Genomic DNA, 20,482 nt, shown 5'->3' with positions numbered 1-20,482 from the left:
GAAACACAGAATAGAGGCTGGAGAATGAGGGAATCAAATCATTCAATCAATATTCATTCATTACGAACAATTTTAGATTTTAGATGTAGCTTTCGAGAGAGAGAGGTTCTCTCCTCTCTCTTAGGTTTTAGGATTAGGATTTCTTCGTTTTCTTCATTCCAGGTTCAATGTTCCATTAATTTATATTCTCTTCTACTTTAATCATTCTATTACTTTAGTTGTTTACTTTCCCAAATTAGCTTATGAATTCCTATGTTTAATTTGATTTTCTATTTAATATAATTTGAGGTATTTCAGATTTATGATTTTAATTTAGCTTTTTATATTCTTAACTTTAATTGATGAAAAAGCATTTTTATTCGAATAGATTTTCTCCCTTTTGGCTTTGGTTGAATAATTGGTGACACTTGAGTTATCAAACTCAACTGTTGATTGAAAATTGGAAATTACTGATTGATTTGGATCCCTCTAAATCTAGTCTTTCCATAGGAGTTAACTAGGACTTGAGGAATCAAGTTGATTAGTCCACTTGAATTTCCTTTATTTAGTAAGGGTTAACTAAGTAGGAGCAATAAATAATTCTCATCACACCTGATAAGGATAACTAGGATGGGATTTCCAGTTCTCATACCTTGCCAAGAGTTTTCTTAATTATTCATTTATTTTTCTTGTCATTTAATTTACTTGTTCTTTAATTCAAAAACCCCCAAAAATACACCCTTTTCCATAACCAATAATAAATCATACTTCCCTGCAATTCCTTGAGAGACAACCCGAGGTTTAAATACTTCGGTTATCAATTTTATTAGGGGTTTGTTACTTGTGACAACCAAAGTTTTTGTACGAAAGGATTCTTTGTTTGTTTAGAAGCTATACCTACAACGTGATTATTTTTATAAAATTCTTTACTAGCAAAAGTCCTCTCGTCAATCAATAATTATCATCTCCACTTCAATCATGCAATCATGGATCTCTTGGCAAATCATAAGTGATTGAATTCCAATTTCTTAGCAATTCAATCTCTCTCAACTTGAGCGATTGTCAATTCCTTGATCTAATTGTTCATGAGAAGAGATGAAGAGTGGTATCTGATTTAGAGCCACACAATTTCATGAATCAAGTTTTGGGATGATTATATGTCACGTATCAATCCTAAACCCAATTTCAAAACCATTGTGAGAAAGAACTTCAAGCATAATTCTATGATTCCTTTTCCGTAGTTCACATAGAAATCATATAGATTCATTCCTTTTCCGATAGAATTTGAATCATTAAAATGAAGAACGAAAATTTTTTCTAAAAAAACAATAAAAGAAGAATTGAAGATGAAGAATGAAAACAAATTAATCCATTAAATTGCAATAGAGCTTGATAAACCCCGATTTCGTGGTTTATCTTGTGCTTAATTTAGGGGATTTTATCACCTTTTCCCACATTTATTCAATGAAATAGCATGGTTTTGTAATTCTCCCTTGAATTGTGCTTAAGTGTAAAAACATGCTTTTTAGGCCCTTAAATTGATGATTTTAACTCACTTTAATTCTATTCGATACCTTGATGTCTTTGTTGAGTGATTTTAGGTTCATAAGGCAAGTATTGGATGGAAGAAATGAGGAGAAAAGCATACAAAGTGGAGAATGCATGAGAAAACAAGATGTGGGAATGCATCGATGGGCGCGCACGCGTACAGGGTGTGCACATGCATAAGTGATTTCGCATAGAGACGCAGACGCATGCTTGCCGCGTCCGCGTGGATGAAGAAACAGCCAATCGACGCGCATGCGCACATTGCGCGTACGCACCGATACTAACACGTGACCCACTTAAAGGCAAAATGCTGGGGGCGATTTCTGAGCTGCCCAGGCCCAAATCCAACTTGTTTCTGAGTGTATTTCATGCAGAATTGAAGTCCAAGCAACGGGGGAGAAATTAGTTAGTCAACATGAGCCTTTAGTTAGTTTTCTAGAGAGAGAAGCTCTCTCTTCTCTCTAGAATTAGGTTAGGATTAGGTTAAATTGTCTTGGATCTTGAATTAATTACTTGATTTTATCTTCTTTCTTTTATAATTTCTCATCTCTACATCTTGATTCTCTTAGTTTTAATGTTAAATTCTCATTTTGTTCTCTTGTTTGTTGATGAATGATGATCGGATAATTTATACGTTTTTTGGCATTATTTTTAGTATGTTTTTAGTAGAATCTAGTTACTTTTAGGGATGTTTTCATTAGTTTTTATGTTAAATTCACATTTCTGGACTTTACTATGAGTTTGTGTGTTTTTCTGTGATTTCAGGTATTTTCTGGCGGAAATTGAGGGACTTGAGCAAAAATCAAATTCAGAGGTTCAAGAAGGACTGCTGATGCTGTTGGATTCTGACCTCCCTGGACTCAAAATAGATTTTCTGGAGCTACAAAACTTAAAATGGCGCGCTTCCAATTGCGTTGGAAAGTAGACATCCAGGGATTTCCAGCAATATATAATAGTCCATACTTTGCCCAAGTTTAGACGACGCAAACTGGCGTTCAACGCCAGCTCTCTGCCCAATTCTGGCGTCCAGCGCCAGAAACAAGTTGCAAAGTGGAGTTCAACGCCCAAACTGGCACAAAAGCTGGCGTTCAACTCCAAGAATGACCTCTCCACGTGTAGAATTCAAGCTCAGCCCAAGCACACACCAAGTAGGCCCCGAAAGTGGATTTATGCATCAATTACTTACTTCTGTAAACCCTAGTAGCTAGTTTATTATAAATAGGACTTTTCACTATTGTATTAGACATCTTTGGACGCCTGGTTCTTAGATCAGAGGGGCTGGCCATTCGGCCATGCCTAGACCTTTCACTTATTTATTTTCAACGGTAGAGTTTCTACACTCCATAGATTAAGGTGTGGAGCTCTGCTGTTCCTCAAAGATTAATGCAAAGTACTACTGTTTTTCTATTCAATTCAACTTATTCTGCTTCTAAGATATTCATTCGCACTTCAACTGAATGTGATGAACGTGACAATCATCATCATTCCCTATGAACGCGTGCCTGACAACCACTTCCGTTCTACCTTAGATTGGATGAGTATCTCTTAGATCTCCTAATCAGAATCTTCGTGGTATAAGCTAGATTGATGGCGGCATTCATGAGAGTCCGGGAAGTCTAAACCTTGTCTGTGGTATTCCGAGTAGGACTCTGGGATTGAATGACTGTGACGAGCTTCAGACTCGCGAGTGCTGGGCATAGTGACAGACGCAAAAGGAGGGTGAATCCTATTCCAGTATGATCGAGAACCTCAGATGATTAGCCGTGCTGTGACAGAGCATTTGGACCATTTTCACAAGAGGATAGGATGCAGCCATTGGCAAGGGTGATGCCTCCAGACGATTAGCCATGCAGTGACAGCGCATCGGACCATTTTCCGGAGAGGATCAAAAGTAGCCGTTGACAACGGTGAAGTTCTTACATAAAAGCCAGCCCTAGAAAGGAGTAAGACTGATTGGATGAAGACAGCAGGAAAGCAGAGGTTCAGAGGAACGAAAGCATCTCTACACGCTTATCTGAAATTCTTACCAATGATCTACATAAGTATTTCTATCCTTGTTTTCTTCTCTATTTCGAAAACTCCATAACTATTTTATATCCGCCTGACTGAGATTTACAAGGTGACCATAGCTTGCTTCATACCAACAATCTCCGTGGGATCGACCCTTACTCACGTAAGGTTTATTACTTGGACAACCCAGTGCACTTGCTGGTTAGTTGTATCAAAGTTGTGACAAATTATGAATTAAGATTAGAGCACCAAGTTTTTTGGAGCCATTACCAGGGATCACAATTTCGTGCACCAAGTTTTTGGCGCCGTTGCCGGGGATTGTTCGAGTTTGGACAACTGACGGTTCATCTTGTTGCTCAGATTAGGTAATTTTCTTTTTGTTTTGTTTTCAAAAATTTTTCAAAAATCTTTCAAAAATTTCTCCTTTGTTTTCGAAAAAAATTTTTAAAATAAAAATATTTTCAAAAATATATTTTTCTTCAGAATTTTTAAGAATGAATTCTAGTGTTTCATGAAGCATATGAAGCCTGACTGGCTGTAAAGCCATGTCTAAATTCTTTTGGACTGAGGCTTCCAAACCATCAGCATAGAAGCAATTTACCTTGATAAGTAATGAGCAGTATATTCTCTGATGTTACATGCTAAAGCTTGGCTGGCTATTAAGCCATGCCTAACCCTTTGATTGGAGCTTTAGACTAAGAATTGAAGATTTGTAGAATTCATATTAAAAATTTTGGAATCCTTATTTTTGTTTTTCAAAATGATTTTCGAAAAAAATTAAAAGAAAATACAAAAAAAATCATAAAATCATAAAAATCAAAAATATTTCATGTTTAAGTCTTGAGTCAAGTTGAAAGTTTGGTGTCAATTGCATGTTCTTCATGATCTTCAAGTTGTTCTTGGTAAGTCTTCTTGTTTGATCTTGATGTTTTCTTGTTTTGTGTCTTTTCTGGTTTTTCATGTGCATTTTTGCATTCATAGTGTCTGAACATGAAAGATTTCTAAGTTTGGTGTCTTGCATATTTTCTTTTCTTGAAAAAATTTTCAAAAATAAGTTTTTGATGTTCATCTTGACATTCAAAGTGTTCTTGGTGTTCATCTTGACATTCATAGCATTCTTGCATGTATTCATTGTTTTGATCCAAAATTTCCATGCATTGAGCATTTCTAGTGTTTTTCTCTCTCATCAATAAAAATTCAAAAAAATCAAAAAATATCTTCTCCTCTTTCTCCTCTTTCAATTTCAAAAAATTTTTAAAAATCTAGTTGTTTTTATGAGTCAAATCAAATTTTCAATTTAAAAATCTTATCTTTTTCAAAATCTTTTTCAAAAATCAAATCTTTTTCATTTTTCTCAGTTATTTTCGAAAATTTTAAAAATATTTTTCAAAAATCTTTTTCTTAATTTTATCACATAATTTTCGAAAATAACATCATTAATTAATGTTTTGATTCAAAAATTTCAAGTTTGTTACTTGCTTGTTAAGAAAGATTCAAACTTTAAGTTCTAGAATCATATCTCATGATTTCTTGTGAATCAAGTCATTAATTGTGATTTTAAAAATCAAACCTTTTTCAAAACTAATTTCAATCATATCTTTTCAAAAATATCTTCTTATCATATCTTTTTCAAAAACTTGATTTCAAAATATCTTTTCTAACTTCCTAACTCCTTATCTTTTCAAAATTTGTTTCAACTAACTAACTAACTTTTTGTTTGTTTCTTATCTTTTTCAAAACTACCTAACTAACTCTCTCTCTCTAATTTTCGAAAATATCTTCCCCCTTTTTCAAAATTTCTTTTTAATTAACTAATTATTTTAATTTTTGATTTTAATTTTCGAAAATTACTAACCTTTTTCAAAAACTATTTTCGAAAATCACTAACTCTTTTTCAAAAATTATTTTCGAAAATTCTCCATCTCCCTCATCTCCTTCTAATTATTTATTCATCTACTAACACTTCTCTTCATCTCACATCACTGCTCCTATCCTTACCCTTGTGTTTGGATTCTTCATTCTTCTTCACCCCTATTCCTTTTCTTCTTCTACTAACAATAAGGAACCTCTTTACTGTGACATAGAGGATTCCTCTTCTTTTCTTGTTCTCTTCTCTTTCTTATGAGCAGGAACAAGGAAAAGGCATTCTTGTTGAGGCTGATCCAGAACCTGAAAGGACTCTGAAGAGGAAACTAAGAGAAGCTAAATTACAACAATCCAGCAAGCACCTGTCAGAAATTTTCGAACAGGAAGAGGAGATGGCAGCCGAAAATAATAATAATGCAAGGAGGATGCTTGGTGACTTTACTGCACCTAATTCCAATTTACATGGAAGAAGCATCTCCATTCCTGCCATTGGAGCAAACAATTTTGAGCTGAAACCTCAGCTAGTTTCTCTGATGCAGCAGAACTGCAAGTTTCATGGACTTCCATCTGAAGATCCTTTTCAGTTCTTAACTGAATTCTTGTAGATATGTGATACTATTAAGACTAATGGAGTAGATTCTGAAGTCTACAGGCTCATGCTTTTCCCGTTTGCTGTAAGAGACAGAGCTAGAGTGTGGTTGGATTCTCAACCCAGAGACAGCCTGAACTCTTGGGATAAGCTGGTCACGGCTTTCTTAGCCAAGTTCTTTCCTCCTCAAAAGCTGAGCAAGCTTAGAGTGGATGTTCAAACCTTTAGACAGAAAGAAGGTGAATCCCTCTATGAAGCTTGGGAAAGATACAAGCAGCTGACCAAAAAGTGTCCTTCTGACATGCTTTCAGAATGGACCATCCTGGATATATTCTATGATGGTTTATCTGAGCTATCAAAGATGTCATTGGATATTTCTGCAGGTGGATCCATTCACCTAAAGAAAACGCCTGCAAAAGCTCAAGAACTCATTGACATGGTTGCTAATAACCAGTTCATGTACACTTCTGAGAGGAATCCTGTGAATAATGGGACGCCTATGAAGAAGGGAGTTCTTGAAATTGATACTCTGAATGCCATATTGGCTCAAAACAAAATATTGACTCAATAAGTCAATATGATTTCTCAGAGTCTGAATGGAATGCAAGCTGCATCCAACAGTACTCAAGAGGCATCTTCTGAAGAAGAAGCTTATGATCCTGAGAACCTTGCAATAGCAGAGGTGAATTACTTAGGTGAACCTTATGGAAACACCTATAATCCATCATGGAGAAATCATCCAAATCTCTCATGGAAGGATCAACAAAAGCCTCAACAAGGCTTTAATAATGGTGGAAGATACAGGTTTAACAGTAGTAAACCTTTTCCATCATCCACTCAGCAACAGACAGAGAACTCTAGACAAAATACCTCTAATTTAGCAAACTTAGTCTCTTATCTGTCCAAGGCCACTGTAAGTTTCATGAATGAAACAAGGTCTTCCATTAGAAATTTGGAAGCACAAGTGGGCCAACTGAGTAAAAGGATCACTGAAATTCCTCCTAGTACTCTCCCAAGCAATACAGAAGAAAATCCAAAAGGAGAGTGCAAGGCCATTGAATTGATCACCATGGCTGAACCTGTAAAGGAAGGAGAGGACGTGAATCTCAGTGAGGAAGACCTCCTGGGACGTCCAGTGATCAATAAGGAGTTTCCCTCTGAGGAACCAAAGGAATCTGAGACTCATCTAGAGACCATAGAGATTCCATTGAACCTCCTTATGCCATTCATGAGCTCTGATGAGTATTCCTCTTCTGAAGAGAATGAGGATGTTACTGAAGAGCAAACTGCCAAGTTTCTTGGTGCAATCATGAAGCTGAATGCCAAATTATTTGGCATTGAAACTTGGGAAGATGAACCTCCCTTGTTCACCAATGAACTAGGTGATCTGGATCAACTAACATTGCCTCAGAAGAAACAGGATCCTGGAAAGTTCTTAATACCTTGTACCATAGGCACCATGATCTTTAAGGCTCTGTGTGACCTTGGTTCAGGAATAAACCTCATGCCCCTCTCTGTAATAGAGAAACTGGGAATCTATGGGGTACAAGCTGCTAAAATCTCATTAGAGATGGCAGACAATTCAAGAAAACAGGCTTATGGATAAGTAGAGGACGTGTTAGTAAAGGTTGAAGGCCTTTACATCCCTACTGATTTCATAGTCCTAGATACTGGGAAGTATGAGGATGAATTCATCATCCTTGGAAGACCCTTCCTAGCCACAGCAAGAGCTGTGATTGATGTGGACAGAGGAGAATTGATCCTTCAAATAAATGAGGACAACCTTGTGTTTACAACTCAAGGATCTCTCTCTGCATCTATGGAGAGGAAGCATAAAAAGCTTTTCTCAAAGCAGAGTCAACCAAAGCCCCCACAGTCAAACTCTAAGTTTGGTGTTGGGAGGCCACAACCAAACTCTAAGTTTGGTGTCAAACCCCCATATCCAAACTCTAAGTTTGGTGTTGGGAGGTCTCAACAAAGCTCTGCACATCTGTGAGGCTCCATGAGAGCCCACTGTCAAGCTATTGACATTAAAGAAGCACTTGTTGGGAGGCAACCCAATTTTTATTTAATTATATTTTTATTAGTTATATGTCTTTATAGGTACATGATCATGTGGAGTCACAAAATAAATCAAAAAATTGAAAACGGAATCAAAAACAGTAGAAGAAAAATCACACCCTGGAGGAAGACCTTACTGGCGTTTAAATGCCAGTAAGAAGCATGTTTTGGGCGTTCAACGCCAGAACAGAGCATGGTTCTGGCGCTGAACGCCAGAAATGGGCAGCATCTGGGCGTTTGAACGCAAGAAATGCACCCTGGAGAAGAGCTGGCACTGAACGCCCAGAAAAAGCATGGTTCTGGCGTTCAACGCCAGAAATAGGCTACAAATGGGCGTTCAACGCCCAGAACAAGCACCAATCTGGCGCTGAACGCCCAGAGTTGTGTGCAAGAGCATTTTGAATGCCTAATTTGGTGCAAGGTTATAAATCCTTGAACACCTTAGGATCTGTGGACCCCACAGGATCACCTCAGTATCCGTGGACCCCACAGGATCCCCACCTACCTCTACTTACTTATTCTCACCCCTCTTTCACACAATCCCATAAACACTCTTCCCTAAAACCCTTCACCAATCACCTCAATCTCTCTTCCCTATCACCACTTCACCACTCACATCCATCCACTCTTCCTCATAAACCTACCTCAAAAACACCACCTACCTTCAAAATTCAAAATCAATTTCCCACCCAAACCCACCCTAAATGGCCGAACCTACCCCCTCACTTCCCTATATATAACCCTCCATTCTTCCTCATTTTCTCACAACACAACCTTCCTTTCTCTTCTTGGCCGAAACACACCTCCCCCCTCCTCTCCATATTTTCTTCTTCTTCTTCATCTATTCTTTCTTTTCTTGCTCGAGGACGAGTAAAATTCTAAGTTTGGTGTGGTAAAAGCATAAGCTTTTTGTTTTTCCATTACCATTGATGGCACCCAAGACCAGAGAATCCTCTAGAAAAGGGAAAGGGAAGACAAAAGCTTCCACCTCCGAGTCATGGGAGATGGAAAAATTCATCTCCAAAGCCCATCAAGACCACTTCTATGATGTTGTGGCCAAGAAGAAGGTGATCCCCGAGGTCCCTTTCAAACTCAAGAGAAATGAGTATCCGGAGATCCGACATGAAATCCAAAGAAGAGGTTGGGAAGTTCTAACAAACCCCATCCAACAAGTCGGCATCCTAATGGTTCAAGAGTTCTATGCCAATGCATGGATCACTAGGAACCATGATCAAAGTAAGAACCTGAATCCAAAGAATTATGTTACAATGGTTCGGGGGAAATACTTAGATTTTAGTCCGGAGAATGTGAGGTTGGCGTTTAACTTGCCTATGATGCAAGGAGATGAGCGCCCCTACACTAGAAGGGTCAACTTTAATCAAAGGTTGGACCAAGTCCTCATGGACATATGTGTGGAAGGAGTTCAACTAAGAAGACTGGACCTCAAGCCTGTGGCTAGAGGATGGTTGGAGTTCATCCAACGCTCCATCATCCCCACTAGCAACCGATCTGAAGTTACTATGGATCGGGCCATCATGATCCATAGCATCATGATTGGAGAGGAAGTAGAAGTTCATGAAGTCATGTCCCTTGAACTCTACAAAATAGCCAAAAAGCCTTCCCCTGGGGCAAGGCTAGCTTTTCCTCATCTTATTTGCCATCTATGTTACTTAGCTGGAGCTTTCATAGAAGGAGACATTCACATTGAGGAAGAGAAGCCCATCACTAAGAAAAAGATGGAGCAAGCAAGAGAGCCCATTCATGGAGCTCAAGAGGCGCAGGAAGCTCATCACCATGAGATCCCAGAGATGTCTCAAATGCATTTTCCTCCACAAAACTATTGGGAGCAAATCAACACCTCCCTAGGAGAATTAAGTTCCAACATGGGACAACTAAGGGTGGAACATCAAGAGCACTCCATCATCCTTCATGAAATAAGAGAAGATCAAAAAGCAATGAGGGAGGAGCAACAAAGACAAGGAAGAGACATAGAAGAGCTCAAGGACATCATTAGTTCCTCAAGAAGGAAATGCCACCATCACTAAGGTGGACTCATTCCTTGTTCTTAAATTCTCTGTTTTTCATTTTCTCTATGTTAAGTGCTTATCTATGTTTGTGTCTTATTACATGATCATTAGTAGTTAGTAACTATGTCTTAAAGTTATGAATGTCCTATGAATCCATCACCTCTCTTAAATAAAAACTGTTTTAATTCAAAAGAACAAGAAGTACATGAGTTTTGAATTTATCCTTGAACTTAGTTTAATTATATTGATGTGGTGACAATGCTTCTTGTTTTTTGAATGAATGCTTGAACAGTGCATATGCCTTTGAAGTTGTTGTTCATGAATGTTAAATATGTTGGCTCTTGAAAGAATGATGATAAGGAGACATGTTATTTGATAATCTAAAAAATCATGAAAATGATTCTTGAAGCAAGAAAAAGCAGCAAAGAACAAAGCTTATAGAAAAAAAATAGGCGAAAAAAATAGAAAGAAAAAGAAAAAGCAAGCAGAAAAATCCAAAAGCTCTTAAAACCAAGACGCAAGAGCAAAAAGCCAATAACCCTTAAAACCAAAAGGCAAGGGCAAATAAAAAGGATCCCAAGGCTTTGAGCATCAGTGGATAGGAGGGCCTAAAGGAATAAAATCCTGGTCTAAGCGGATAAACCAAGCTGTCCCTAACCATGTGCTTGTGGCGTGTAGGTGTCAAGTGAAAACTTGAGACTGAGCGGTTAAAGTCAAGGTCCAAAGCAAAAAAAGAGTGTGCTTAAGAACCCTGGACACCTCTAATTGGGGACTTTAGCAAAGCTGAGTCACAATCTGAAAAGGTTCACCCAATTATGTGTCTGTGGCATTTATGTATCCGGTGGTAATACTGGAAAACAAAGTGCTTAGGGCCACGGCCAAGACTCATAAAATAGCTGTGTTCAAGAATCATCATACTGAACTAGGAGAATCAATAACACTATCTGAACTCTGAGTTCCTATAGATGCCAATCATTCTGAACCTCAATGGATAAAGTGAGATGCCAAAACTATTCAAGAGGTAAAAAGCTACAAGTCCCGCTCATTTAATTGGAGCTATGTTTCATTGATAGTTTGGAATTTATAGTATATTCTCTTCTTTTTATCCTATTTGATTTTCAGTTGCTTGGGGACAAGCAACAATTTAAGTTTGGTGTTGTGATGAGCGGATAATTTATACGCTTTTTGGCATTGTTTTTAGTATGTTTTGGGTAGAATCTAGTTACTTTTAGGGATGTTTTCATTAGTTTTTATGTTAAATTCACATTTCTGGACTTTACTATGAGTTTGTGTGTTTTTCTATGATTTCAGGTATTTTCTGGCTGAAATTGACGGACTTGAGCAAAAATCAGATTCAGAGGTTCAAGAAGGACTGCTGATGCTGTTGGATTCTGACCTCCCTGCACTCAAAATGGAGTTTCTGGAGCTACAAAAATCAAAATGGCGCTCTTCTAATTGCGTTGGAAAGTCGACATTCAGGGCTTTCCATCAATATATAATAGTCCATACTTTGCCCAAGTTTAGATGACGCAAACTGGCGTTCAACGCCAGCTCTCTGCCAAATTCTGGCGTCCAGCGCCAGAAACAAGTTGCAAAGTGGAGTTCAACGCCCAAACTGGCACAAAAGCTGGCGTTCAACTCCAAGAATGACCTCTCCACGTGTTGACTTCAAGCTCAGCCCAAGCACACACCAAGTGGGCCCCGGAAGTGGATTTATGCATCAATTACTTACTTCTGTAAACCCTAGTAGCTAGTTTATTATAAATAGGACTTTTCACTATTGTATTAGACATCTTTGGACGCCTGGTTCTTAGATCAGAGGGGCTGGCCATTCGGCCATGCCTTGACCTTTCACTTATGTATTTTCAATGGTAGAGTTTCTACACTCCATAGATTAAGGTGTGGAGCTCTGCTGTTCCTCAAAGATTAATGCAAAGTACTACTGTTTTTCTATTCAATTCAACTTATTCCGCTTCTAAGATATTCATTCGCACTTCAACCTGAATGTGATGAACGTGACAATCATCATCATTCCCTATGAACGCGTGCCTGACAACCACTTCCGTTCTACCTTAGATTGGATGAGTATCTCTTAGTTCTCCTAATCAGAATCTTCGTGGTATAAGCTAGATTGATGGCGGCATTCATGAGAGTCCGGAAAGTCTAAACCTTGTCTGTGGTATTCCGAGTAGGACTCTGAGATTGAATGACTGTGACAAGCTTCAGACTCGCGAGTGCTGGGCGTAGTGACAGACGCAAAAGGAGGGTGAATCCTATTCCAGTATGATCGAGAACCTCAGATGATTAGCCATGCTGTGACAGAGCATTTGGACCATTTTCACAAGAGGATAGGATGCAGCCATTGGCAAGGGTGATGCCTCCAGACGATTAGCCATGCAGTGACAGCGCATCGGACCATTTTCCAGAGAGGATCAAAAGTAGCCATTGACAACGGTGATGTTCTTACATAAAAGCCAGCCATAGAAAGGAGTAAGACTGATTGGATGAAGACAGCAGGAAAGCAGAGGTTCAGAGGAACGAAAGCATCTCTACACGCTTATCTGAAATTCTCACCAATGATCTACATAAGTATTTCTATCCTTGTTTTCTTCTCTATTTTTGAAAACTCCATAACTATTTTATATCCGCCTGACTGAGATTTACAAGGTGACCATAGCTTGCTTCATACCAACAATCTCCGTGGGATCGACCCTTACTCACGTAAGGTTTATTACTTGGACGACCCAGTGCACTTGCTGGTTAGTTGTATCGAAGTTGTGACAAATTATGAATTAAGATTAGAGCACCATGTTTTTTGGAACCATTACCAGGGATCACAATTTTGTGCACCAATGAACATTGTTGGATCTAATTTCCTTTTAATGTAAATTGATGTTTCCATGTCTCTTTTATGTTTATCTTCATAGATATTGTTGAGTTCTTGCTTATGTTAGTTATGGTTTCCTTAATTTTAGCATTTTGTGATGTTTACTTTTATTGCACATAAGGTGTTTGATAGAATGCTTTCACTAGTTTTTGAGTAGTCCTCTTGACCCTTGGCCTAGGCTAAAGGGATTGAGTGATCTTGAGTCCATGGTCTTCATTGAATTGGTAATTCTAGAACCCTTGGGGATTAATTTGATAACCATTGACTCTAGCCTACTACTAAGTTAATTAGTAGCTAGGTTGGGACTTATGGATTGATGTTGATCAAGCCATTTGATATACTCCAAGCCTAGGAGTAGACATTGTGTACTTAAGGCTTTAGTGAGTAGACCTAATGAGCTTAGTTCCTTATAATTATCAATGTTTGGTTTGTTGACAAGGATGGTGATCTCAATTACCTAAGTCCTAGCCAGGAGTTCTTTATCTTGCTTCCTCTAATCACTTTCTTGATTTACCTTTTCTTGTTCCTCTTATAAACCAAAACCTCCTTGCCCCTTCATAGCCAATAATTGACCATTTCATTGCAATCCTTGTGCGATGACCCGGAGTTTAAATACTTCGGTTAATTCTTATTTGGGATTTGTTATTTGTGACAACCAAATTTTTGATTGGGAGGATTGTTTGCTGGTGTAGAACTATACTTGCAACGAGAATTCATTCATTTGAGGAATTTCTATACCGACACAACAAAACTCGCGCATCAAAATGGCACCGTTGCCAGGGATAGTGATGACAAGTCATCTTAGCCTAGTTTCACTAGCCTTTTTCTTTTGATTTCAATAGAATTATGCACTTTCTTGAGGCATAAACAAGCCAATTGGGTAGATTTTCATGCTTCCTTTAATTTAATCAACCATGTATGAATTCATGCTATTTCATGAGGTTTTATGCTATAATTGTCACATATTATGAAAGAATGAATATCTCATGGTTTTGAGCATAGCTTTGATGTGTTTGGTTGATTAATGATAGGTGAAGAAAGCTTGGAGAAAGGTTGAAGCAAGGAGGAATGGTTAGGAGGAAGAGAGGACAAAAAGTTTGAGCAAAAGTTTTCCTCAAACTTTAGCTCAAACTTTTGGATTAATTGAAAATGAACCAGGGAGCAAAAAGCTGGACCAAAAGTTAGCCTCAAACTTTTGTGCAAACTTTTGGGCAAAAAGCTGGAGCAAAAGTTAGCCTCAAACTTTTTGGCTAACTTTTGGGCAAAAAGCTGGAGCAAAAGTTAGCCTCAAACTTTTTGGCTAACTTTTGGCATCACAAATCAACACCCTGGAGAGCAAAAGTTTGCGCCAACGTTAGCCCCTAACTATTTGGCTAACGTTGGCGCATGAAAAACACACCCTGGAGAGCAAAAGTTTGCGCCAACGTTAGCCTCTAACTTTTTGGCTAACGTTGGCGCCATGAGTATGCAAGGGGAGGCCAACGTTGGAGCAAAAGTTTGACCCCTAACTTTTGCCCCAACGTTAGTATCAGCAAAGAAGGGTGGCTGATGTGAAAAGTTGGAGTAAAATTTAGCCTCAAACTTTTACTCAAACTTTTACTCAAGCTTTCATGATTCCAAACCCGGTTCAATTCGGTTCTTCTCCAAACTCCAAGAGCAATCAACCAAGGCCTCTATCAACCCAATTCCATCAAGAGCAAAGGCCCAATTGAAGGCTTGAAGACCATTTGAAGAAAGTGTATAAATAGCATAGGATTTAAGTTTTTAAGGGGGCTTCCCTTTTTAGTTTTCATATAGAGCTTTCTTTTCTGGTTTTTTGGGAATTCACTTTTACATTCTAGCATTGTTGTTTTAATTCAAGAGAATTGGGGAGGAGAATTGATCTCTCTTCTTCCTTGTTCTTGCCCAGCACTCTTTAATTTTCTTGCTTCGGATCTTGGATGGAGAATTGAAGAACTTCTGTTTCAATCTCACCTTGGGATCTTGTTTAATTCTCTGCTTAATTGAATTTCAGTTTCGGTTAATTGCTTCTTCATCTACTTTCTTTGCAATTTACAATTTCTTTGCAATTGTTCTTGTTGGATCTAGGAAGGCATTGAGATCTAGACTTGGTTTTCTAGTCTCTTGGGTCCTGAGATCCGGATTTCCCATTTCCCATTCCCTGTTTACCGTTTTCATGCTCATTTACATTTCTGTTTTAAGATCCGATTCGATTCAAGACATCCTTTACTTCTCTGTTTGTTGCAATTTACTTTTCCTTGTTTAATTTCTGCAAATCCAACTCTGATGCCAAGGCATCTTAGGCTAGTTTCACTAGCATTTTTTTGTTAGTTTTAGTTGTTTTATGCATTTTCTTGAGCTTAAAGTAACCAAGAATGGTTAAAAGAATAACAAAGCAATGAACCATCCAAACAGTATGATTTTGATGCAAATTCCATGAGTTTTAGTTATATTACTTGAATGCTATGAATGGAAGATTTCTCATGAAATTTTGCAAGACTTTGATGCAATTGTTTGGATGATTTCAGGGAAGAAGAGGCTAGGCAAGGAAGCAACAAAATCAATAAAGGAAGCTTGAATATCACATGTGGAGTTTAAGTTCCAGTTTAAGCCTAAACTGGAGCTTAAACGCCAGAATCATGAAGGCTAAGAAATGCTGAAACTGAAGTTTAACCTCCAGTTTAACCTTAAACTGGAGGTTAAACGCCAGAATGAGAATTCCACTCAGGAAGCATTTCCACGTTTAACCTCCAGTTTAACCTTAAACTGGAGGTTAAACGCCAGAAATGGGAAAGGCACCAGGGAGCCATTTCCACGTTTAAGCTCCAGTTTAACCTTAAACTGGAGCTTAAACGTGTTCGACCAAGTTTTCTCCTCCAGGGTTGCTTTTTCCATTTCCACGTTTAAGCTCCAGTTTAACCTTAAACTGGAGCTTAAACGTGTTCGACACCTCCAGGGCTACCTTTCTCAGCTTCCACGTTTAAGCTCCAGTTTAACCTTAAACTGGAGCTTAAACGTGTTCGACCTCCAGGGCTGCCTTTTCTATCTCCACGTTTAAGCTTCAGTTTAACCTTAAACTGAAGCTTAAACGTGTTCGACTAAGTTACCCTCCAGGGCTGCCTTCTTCCATTTCCACGTTTAAGCTTCAGTTTAACCTTAAACTGAAGCTTAAACGTGCTTCCACAAAAGGCATCACTGGAAGTGTCTGGCGTTTAAGCTACAGTTTAAGCTTAAACTGCAACTTAAACGCCACTCGTGGAAAAGGTTTCTGGGCCAAAAATATTGCGGTTTAAGTTAGTATTTGAGCACAAACATTAACTTAAACTTACTCTGGTATGAAACCCAATTGAATATCATGGTTTATGGGATTGGGCCTGAAGGATTGATGAGTCTGAAATTTCAATTTATTGAGTCATGTGTCATTATTTGATTATCACTAAGTTGGCTCAATGAATGTTACAGAATTTGGATCAACAGCAAGATTATGGATCATAAACCCAAGGCAAAAGGAAAGCAGGGAGAGGCCTCAAAGCCCAAGAAACACAACAGAAGCTCAATATAGAAAGTGTATAAATAGGATAGAATTTAAGTTAGGAAGAACTTGACCTTTTCATTTTGGCTAGTTTTCATATCTTTGTAATTGAATTCAGAGCTATGACTCACTAAACCCCCTTTCATTGGGTTAGGGAGCTCTATTGTAATTCAATGAATCAATAATAGTTTATCTTCTTCTTCAATCTTTTCTCTTGAATTTTGTTAGAAAGCTTCTCGATCTAATTCCATTGGGTAGTTGTCTTGGGAAAGAAACTACCCATAATTGGAATCCTTCGGAACCTTGGGAAAGGAATGGAGGATTCATGCTAGAGAAGCTTTCTCACAGTGAATTGGATTGGGGTTTGGATGGATATTGTGACATGTAATCCTACCAAATTGTGGTTCATGAAACTGTGTGGTAAAATCAGTGATCGAGCATCATCTCTTCTTATGAACATTTAAACCAAGGGATTGGGAATTTGTTTGTTTTTAGAGAGAATTGGTGAGCCAAGGGATTGGGATCCAATCATATAAGATTGCCAAGCAAAATTCAATGAACGCATTGGTTGAGGAAGAGATAAACATGTTTTGATTCGGAGATCTCAATATCTCCTATAACCCAATGAATTCCCCATTTCTGATTTCCATTTTCTCTTTACATTCTGCAACTCAATTCATGCAATCACCCCCATTCCCTTTTAATTTCAGCAATTTAGCTTCTGCTCTTTAATTCATGCAATTTAAGATTCCGCCATTTCAATTTCTTGTCATTTACGTTTCCCGCCAATTTTACATTCCGCAATTTTCATCTAAATCTTGATTCCGCTCAACTAGAACACACTTCTAATCCGAATTGCTCACTCAACCAATCCTTGTGGGATTCGACCTCACTCTATTGTGAGTTTTTACTTGACGATAACCGGTGCACTTGCCGGAAGGAATTTTGCCGATCGTGCAATTTCCTAAATCGTAGCATAACAAGTTTATGCGCATCAAGTTTATGGCGCCGTTGCCGGGGATTGGTTTTCGATTGACAATTCTCAAATTGGAAGTTAACTAGATTGAGCATTTTTTTTTGTTTTGATTAATTCAGTACAAGTTACTTGTTGAATTTTAATTTCTGCACTCTGTTACATGCTTTCTTTCTTTATGCCTTTAAATTCAAGCAACTAACTCACTGACTCACTAACTGTTTGAATTAATTCCTCAACTGCTCTAACCATACTCTTCCATTAACCAAGAGTATTTCACTTGTTTGTCACCTGTGCTGTGTTCTTGTATGACAGGTAGGAGAGGAGAGACATCAACTCCTCCATATACCGAACCAGAGAGGACCCTTCATAGACTTAGAAGGGAAGCAAGAGGGAAGAGAGTACTGGGAGAAGAGGAATCTGAAGGAGAATCTGAGGACAATTTTGAGGAGGCTTTAGATCTCAACATGGATAGAGAAGTTCACCACCATGAGAGAGCTGATGGAAACAATGCCATTCCTGAGAGGAGGGTTCTTAGTTCATACATAAACCCAACCTCTGGGAATTGTGGTAGCAGCATTCAGAAACCACCCATTCAGGCCAACAATTTTGAGCTCAAACCACAGCTAATATCACTTGTGGAGAATCATTGTTCATTTGGTGGAAGTGCTAATGAAGACCCAAACCAACATCTCACAAAATTCCTGAGAATTTGCGACACTGTGAAGTCCAATGGAGTCCAGGAAGATGCCTATAAACTGCTTTTGTTCCCATTTTCACTTAGGGACAAGGTAGCGAAGTGGCTGGAATCATTCCCAAGGGGGAGCCTAACAATATGGGACGAGGTGGAAAGCAAGTTTCTGGCACGTTTCTACCCCCCACAAAAGGTCAATAGGCTTCGATCTGAGGTTCAGACTTTTAGACAACAAGATGGTGAAACTCTCTACGAGGCATGGGAGAGATTCAAGGATTTGACAAGAAAATGCCCACCAGACATGTTCCATGACTGGGTGCAATTGCATATTTTCTATGATGGACTGTCTTATGAATCAAGGAAGGCTGTAGACCATTCATCAGGAGGTTCATTGAACAGGAAAAAGACTGTGGAAGAAGCCATTGAAGTGATTGAGACAGTGGCTGAGAATGAGTACTACTATGCATCAGAGAGACACAACACTAAGGGAGTCATGGAGCTGAACCATGTTGATACAATTCTAGCCCAAAACAAGGTGTTTGCCAAGCAACTAGCAGAGCTCACCAGGAAATTAGAAACACAGCAAGTGGCCGCAATACACACACAAGATCAAGAGGAAGTAAGCACTGAAGGAGGTGATTGGGAAGAGGCAAACTATGTGGGAAACCAACAAAGGCAATCATATGATCCATATTCCAACACTTACAATCCAGGATGGAAAAACCACCCAAACTTTGGGTGGGGGAACCAACAAACCCAACCACAAAACCATAAACCTTACAACCACAACCAACACAACAATCCCACATACCAAAACTCCAACCAAAGATCATACCAAGCCACACAAAACACTTACTCCCAACCATCATATCATGGCCAAAATAATCAACCTACCCAACCTAATCCGAACCAACAATTTCAAGATCAATTAAACAGAATAGAAGGAATGCTGGCAAACATGGGTCAGGACATAAGTGAGTTGAAAAGCTTTAGGGATGATGTGAGATCTACCTTAAGGAACCATGGTGAAAGACTCAAGAGGATGGAGTCTCAAATAGGAGAGCTATCTCAACAGGCCCCCAAGTCAACTGCAGTGTTCCCTAGTGACACAGAAAAGAATCCTAAAGGGGAACAAAAGGGAGTGAGATGGGAAGAATGCAAGGCCATCACCATATTGAAGGAAGTCTCAGAAGAAGAAGGAATCAGACCCTCAGAACAGGAGCCAGAAATCTTGAAGGAAGGTGTGGAAGAAGCTAAGCAGGAAAGTGAAACTGAGCAAGCCAAGGAACTGCAAAAAGGCATGCTGGAAACATACCAACCAAAAGCACCATTTCCTCAGAGGTTAGGAGGAGGTGAAAAAGGGAAAACCTATTCAAGGTTTTTAGAGACATTTAAGTCTCTCCATATCAATATTCCCTTTCTTGAGATTCTCCAGCAGATGCCTACACATATCAAGTATTTAAAGGAATTGCTGAGCAAGAAAAGAGTTTTGAAGGGAGGACAAACTGTAATAATGAACAAAGAATGCAGTGCCCTCATCAAGAAGGACATAGTCTCTAAGAAAACAGACCCAGGAAGTTTTCATATCCCCTGCATCATAGGGGAAACAAAAATTGACAGAGGATTCTGTGATCTAGGAGCTAGCATAAATGTGATGCCTCTGACTCTTATGAAGAGGCTACAACTGAATGAGGTGAGATCCACTGATGTAATCATACAACTGGCTGACAAAACTCAGAAGCAAGCTGAAGGGGTAGTTGAGAATGTGCTGGTGAAAGTGGGAAATTATTTCTTCCCCACAGACTTTGTCATTTTGGACATGGAGGAAAGCTACCTACACCCTATCATTCTGGGAAGGCCATTTCTAGCCACTGCTAGAGCGCTCATAGATGTAGAACAAGGAGAGCTAATTTTGAGAATACATGATGAACAGCTCATTTTCAATGTTTTCAAACCTGCATCTGAGCCTGAACCAGAACCTGAAAAGCCTAAGGATGATAGTAGCCATCTGTGTTTGGAGGAAAGCAATCCAGCAGCTGAAATTCTGAAACAGTCCTTGGAAGGCAAACAAGAATTGCAAGAGTTAAAGCCACAAAAATCAATAGAAACAGATCAGAAGGATCCTCCTGACATAAGGGTCAATGAAGAAATCCTCAAGAGAAAGGGAAGAATTGTAAAGAAATTGCCAAGAGGGTGGAGAAACAAGAAAATTCCCACTGAAGGTTTCTCTCCGGGAGATAAAGTGATATCAAGTCATTATCTGCCAATCCCACCTGGCCTCAAAACCATTCCTTCCCAGCTCCCTCAAGTATTCAC

General features: G+C 38.8%; 2 non-coding genes across 2 annotated transcripts; both read right to left on the bottom strand.

Annotated features, from left to right (window-relative positions):
* Positions 1-6,191: 6,191 nt before the first annotated feature.
* Positions 6,192-6,299, bottom strand: LOC112767876 (small nucleolar RNA R71). The gene has a single exon (XR_003185316.1). It is a non-coding gene; the product is annotated as a small nucleolar RNA R71 (small nucleolar RNA).
* A 12,066-nt stretch (positions 6,300-18,365) lies between these two features.
* Positions 18,366-18,469, bottom strand: LOC112768703 (small nucleolar RNA R71). Its single transcript, XR_003186102.1, has one exon. It is a non-coding gene; the product is annotated as a small nucleolar RNA R71 (small nucleolar RNA).
* Between the last annotated feature and the right edge of the window lie 2,013 nt (positions 18,470-20,482).

The sequence above is a fragment of the Arachis hypogaea genome, chromosome 17 (assembly GCF_003086295.3).
Source record: "Arachis hypogaea cultivar Tifrunner chromosome 17, arahy.Tifrunner.gnm2.J5K5, whole genome shotgun sequence".
Taxonomy (NCBI): Eukaryota; Viridiplantae; Streptophyta; class Magnoliopsida; order Fabales; family Fabaceae; genus Arachis; species Arachis hypogaea.
This window is presented reverse-complemented; position numbering and strand designations above follow the sequence as displayed.